Genomic DNA, 6000 nt, shown 5'->3' with positions numbered 1-6000 from the left:
TTTGTTGGGATCTGCCACAGACTGAGTTGTTGGTCATGAGAGCTTTCCCCTCTGACCTCCCAACTCTCTGTTAAATGAGGTTTTTCTTTGTTCAGTTTCGCAAGAACTTGAGGAGAAAGTGATCTGCTTTGATTAACTTAAGTGAAATAATGAGACCGTGATCTGCTTCAGATATATTCTTATCAGTATAAGGAAATAGGGTAGTTAGGAAATTAAGCTCTTTGTTTAAAGATTTTATTTATTTGACAGAGAGAATGAGCACAAGCAGGGGGAGCAGCGGAGGGAGAGGGAGAAGCAGTCTTCCTGCTGAGCAGGGAGCCCGATGTGGAACTCGATCCCAGGACCCTGGGATCATGACCTGAGCTGAAGACATTCACTTAAATGACTGAGCCACCCAGGAGCCCTGGAAACTTAGCTATTTTACCTGGACATGGCCGTCTTCAGTGTGTATTTTTATTAGTATGTTTTATAAAATACGTACTCACTATAATAACTTAAATAGTATGGAACCGCATTATCCAGTTTGGTAGATGGTAGCCACATGACGCTGTTGCACACTCAAAATGTTGCTAGTCCAAAATGAGATGTGCTGTATGTGTGAAATACGATGGGTTTCACAAATTTTGCATGGAAAAAGATGTACAATATCTCAATACTTATATGTTGATTTTATGTTGAGATAATAGTTTTGATATATTAGGTTAATATATATTAAAATTTTTACCTTTTTTATTTTATTTTATTTTATTTTATTTTTAAAGATTTTATTTATTTGAGACAGAATGAAAGAGAGAGAGCACATGAGAGGGGGGAGGGTCAGAGGGAGAAGCGGACTCCCCGCTGAGCAGGGAGCCCGATGCAGGACTCCAGGATCATGACCTGAGCCGAAGGCAGTCGCTTAACCAACTGAGCCACCCAGGCGCCCCAAATTTTTACCTTTTTTAAAAAAAAAGTGTGACTATTTATAAAATCCTATATGTGGCTCCCATGTGTGGCTCACATATTTCTCTGGGACAGAAATGGTTTTGAAGCATAAAGGAAAATAAATAATATAAAAATAGAATAATTCAGTAATAACCAAAACGCTCCCATTGTCTTACCTTCCCCCAACTCCAGCTCCTCTCCTGGGAGTTAAGATATTTCTTTAGCATTTAAAAATACAAATGCACATATACAATCAGAAACTATTTTTTTAACACAAAATGAAATCAAAATATTCATCAAGTTTTGCAACTTGGCTTTTCCATTTCAGAGTATATAATAGAGATCTTTTCACAGATATACACTCTTTTTATTTTGCTTTTGTTTCCCACCTAAATGTATAATGAAACCAGTAGACTCACCAAAGACTGCCATTTAGTACCTGCAGAGCATCCCTTAGAATGGATGTAGGTGGTGAATCCTGCTCCATGTTTCGACTGCTTGACTCCAAGGGCCTGTCAGAGGCCTGGCCTGGTCCCATGTTTGTCTTCCTCTGTTGTGGCCTGAAAGGAGCCAGCTTCTCTTTCTTTCTTTTTCGGAGCAGCCTGGTCTATGAGGGCAGCTCCAAGCCCAGCCTGTGCATGGAATAAGGTTCTCTGTGAATCCTTCTGTTCTGGCTCTGAGGAAAGCTCACGGAGCTTTTATACTTAAAGGCTCTTCAATCCAACAGCCCTTGAGTAACAAAGCTTTTAAAAAGCCTTAGAACAGAAGCTAATGGGGGGGGGGGGGGTCGTAGATGTCAAAAATACAGTCAATCCTTAAATCAGCCAATCATATAAATGCTTCATGGTTAAGGGACTATATATCTATTTAATAACATCATTAAAGAGAGGCTTTGGATTATAGAACATCAGGTGGAAATGAGGGTGAGGTGAAGGAATTTTACTGAGAAGAGCTGGATTGTGTGAAAGTCTACTAACTAAGCACTGAAATGCCTTCTCTCTTCTCATGCTTGGCTCCCAGTATTTTGGAGCCAGACTTGTAATCCCAAAGTAGAGAGATTGGAAGATGCTTTTTGAGAAATGAAGTATAATTTTTTAAGGGAGGGGACTTAATCAGAGTCAGAGTGCATGGTGTCCACTCTGAGCCCGGGTAATGAACAAGCATATCACACCATTGGGGAACATAATTCATGATTGATTGCATTTGAATTGTAAGGTGATTCCAGGGTGATGCTTAATTTCTCTAGTTAAAAAACAAAAGAAAACAAACAAAACACAAAACCAGTTTCCTTAAAGAGCTAAATTGTGTTATTTTATGAAAACATCACTTTTGTCTAGGCTTATCTTCCCATGGAGAAGTTTCCTGTGAAGGAATTCTTCTTTCTTGCCTATGACAGCGGTGGGCAACTGCAGTCAGTGCTCGCTTGACTCATACTGTCTAATTGAACGCAGGTTTTCTTTGGGATTAAGCATGTTAGAGTGCTTGCTTTGGTCCCCAAGGCAAATATTCAAGGACATTAAGTAATAAAACTTAATATAAGAGCAATTAAAATATGGAATATAATTTATGAAATATTAGAAACCAAGTTGAATGTTTATTATTGCAAACGTTAATAAAAAGTTAATTGTGCCCTTTAGCAATTAATTTATGCACAATTATCTCAAAGTGTTACTGGGCCTTCTGAACTAATTATAATTATATAGAGGTATTAAAAAGAACACTCCAAAGTACCTACAAAATAACTCCATAAAAATCTGTATGCTTAGCTGACATGGAAGCCTTTAGCTATGTAAGTAATATTAAATGAGTTAAGACTATAATTACTCTGTAAGAGTTGATCATTTAAAATTAGTGTGCTGAGGCTGGGTACATTTAAAGAGCTTTAAAGCTTCGCAAGACATTCAAAACAATTACTATCTATTGTGCCTTTTAATTAATCAGTCTTGTATGTTAGAACTCCTGCACTTAGTTCAATAGGTGTTAAATTAATGCACTGGAATAATGTAAGTCTATGTAATATTACCTTCATAGCTACAGGGTTTTTTTTCCCAGGCTTTCACAACTTAAAGATTAGGCAGTTTTTCTCAGTTGAATTTATTACATTACAAGTAATACTGTTTGTTGATAACTTACCAGGTGTCATGTATTTTACATATAACAAGAGATAACTCTGAAGACTCTTAGATCAGGCTAGCTCTGTTCCAAACATCATTGTGTTTACAGTGGCAAACTAACACATATATATATGATGTGTGTGTGTGTGTGTGTGTATATATATATAATTAGTCATGTTTGGAGCAGCCTAGCGTGATCTAAAAGCCTATTTTATACACACACACATGTATATAATGTATTTATCATGGTTAACAGACTTTCATGTAATCCTGCTATTTTTAGTAAAATCCATTAAACTTATCCCTCATTTTGGGATGCCTGGGTGGCTCAATCAGTTAAGCATCTACCTTCAGCTCAGGTCATGATCCCAGGGTCCTGGGATCCAGTCCCGCATTGGGCTCCTTGCTCCCTTGCTCGGCAGGGAGCCTGCTTCTCCCTCTGCCTCTGCCCCTCCCCCTGCTTGTGTGCACGCTCTCTCTCTCTCTCTTTCTGTCTGTCAAAATGGATAAGTAAAATCTTAAAAAGAAAAAAAAACCTTATCCCTCATCCCTACCTGATATTTCTCACTACAAAGCTTCTCTTTAATATATGAATTAATGAATGAATCATCAGTGAATACATAATTTATTTACTTTTTATCAGAATGTAAGTGCTACTCTTATTATAATTTTGAAGAAAGGAAGGCACAGGGAACTGAAATGACTTGGCCAATATTGTAGCATTGCCAAGTGTGAGAGCAAGGATCTGGACCCAGGGAGTTCAGCTCTGTTAATGGTGGATCCGAACTGCTAGTCCATGGTGACTATTTGGAGCCATATATGTTGGGTTTGGATGCTTTGTTCGGCTTCTTACCAGAGTTGTGACCTTGGACAAGTTATATAACTCACTTGTAAAATGGAGCATATGACTGAACCTGTTTGATAGGAATGTCAACAACGTTAAATGAGATCATCTGTGCAAATTAATTAGCGGAGTGCTGGCACCTGGTCCATATGTCTGGGAAATGCTTTTATTATCATCTTCTGTTGTAATTCTCCAAGTTAGATAGTATCCCCCAAATTTAACAGAGGAGCAATCTGATGTCCACAAATTTAGATATATTACCAAAGGCTCATGGTGAGTGAACAAGCATTCTAATTAAATGTTACCCAAATCCAAAATTCTACATCCTGTTCATTCTACCAGAGATACTGTAGCAAAGAAGGCAGATCTTTTCAAAGCTACATTTAGTTATACATGTCAGGGGAGTAGGTAGATGTGGTCTTTATTTTTTGAAGACTGATTCTCTTGCTGCTTCTCCCTACAGCCAAGCTCGTGTTCTTTCATATGCTTTTTCATTTATGAGTCCAGTGATTGTGGTAAAGTCCACTTGACTGAATACTTATTTTTATACCCAGAACTGAGTTGAGCTAGATTTGGGACAGTGTGGCAGAAGATGGGCATGAGGGGTGTGAGGAGGACAGAAGGGGCAGCCCCAAGATTCCAATCTTTTTCTTGATTTGCTATGGAGACTCATTTTTATTTTCAGATAAAGTAGCCTAAATGTTGGTTTATGCTAATATGTTGGTTTCTCCCCCACTTAAGTTGCCTTTCTGAGATAGCCTTGAGCTGATTTTGTACTCAATATTGCAGCATCTTTTTCTAAGTTGTGACTATTATTAGGTAAGGCTGAGCCCTTTCCTTTATTTTAATGGGGTTTTTGTTTTGTTTTGTTTTTGGTGGAGGGAGTATTTAGTTCCTTGAAGTGCATCTCCATGACCAACATTGCTTTGCTACTTTTCTCTAGAAAAGAACTTCAGTGGTACATAGTTTTGTAAATGTTTAAAAGCCAAAAGGTGTAAAAGGTATAAAAGTGTAAAAATGATGCAAGGAACGACTATGGCAAAATTCACTAATTTTTAACATTTTGTTCCTTTTGCCTCATCATTCCCTCTGTGGATGTGTGTTTGCATGTGTGTCCCTCTGTCTTCACACAGAGACACATACAGCACAGCACACACATTTCATTTAGCCACTTAGATGAGAGTAAGTTGCAAACGTGCTGCCCTTTTATCTGTGTATTTCATAAATACAAGCATATTCTGTCAAACAACCGCTGTGTGTGTATCAAGAAGTTTACTGATGCAGTATTATTATTTAATCCCATGTCTATAATCAAATTTTACCATTTGCCTCCAGAATGTCCTTTATGGCTTTCTTCTTTTATCCTCCATCCAGGATCTAATTCAGGATCACACATTCCATTTAGTGCTGTGTCTATTTATTATCCTTTAATCTACAGCTCTTCTTTGTTTCTCATGACTTTGAAATTTTCGAAGTGAACGGGCCGGTCATTTGAATGTGTCTGATGTTTTCCCATGATTAGATTCACATTATGCATTCTGGGCAGGAACACCACAGAAGCGATGAGTTTTTCCTCTCTATGAGAAGGAAATAGTCAATTTGTTTCATTATTGGAGATGTTAACTTTGACCATCTGGTTAAGGTAGTGCCCATCAGGTACTTGCATTGTAGAGCTACTATATTCCTTTTTTCTGTGATTAATAAGAAACATATTTTGAGACTACTGAAATATCCCATTCCTCAGTGAACTTTCATCTTCTGAAGTGGCAGAATTTTTTTAAAGTTTATTTATAAATATTTAGTAACTGTCCCAGTTTCCCTCCATACTATATTAATTTATCTGAAATAGATCATATGTGGTAATTGATGAAAGAAGCAACTTGCCCAAAGCTAACACATTATTCAACATCACTACATATAAACAAACATTCAAGATACATTTATGTCAGTGTGCAGTGGTATTACATGAAAATGAAAATCATCTTTCAATTCATTTAAGAATTTTGACAAGTCAGGATTTTAGGATATTATTTCATTTTTGTTCTTCAGATGGGCTAAGAAAACTTAAGGCAGGGAAGAATGGAAGATCTGAGAAATACTCCCTTCTGCCAGCCAGAG

The sequence above is a fragment of the Neomonachus schauinslandi genome, chromosome 16 (assembly GCF_002201575.2).
Source record: "Neomonachus schauinslandi chromosome 16, ASM220157v2, whole genome shotgun sequence".
NCBI classification, from domain to species: domain Eukaryota; kingdom Metazoa; phylum Chordata; class Mammalia; order Carnivora; family Phocidae; genus Neomonachus; species Neomonachus schauinslandi.
The sequence above is the reverse complement of the archived record's forward strand: the minus strand, read 5'-3'. Positions refer to the sequence as shown.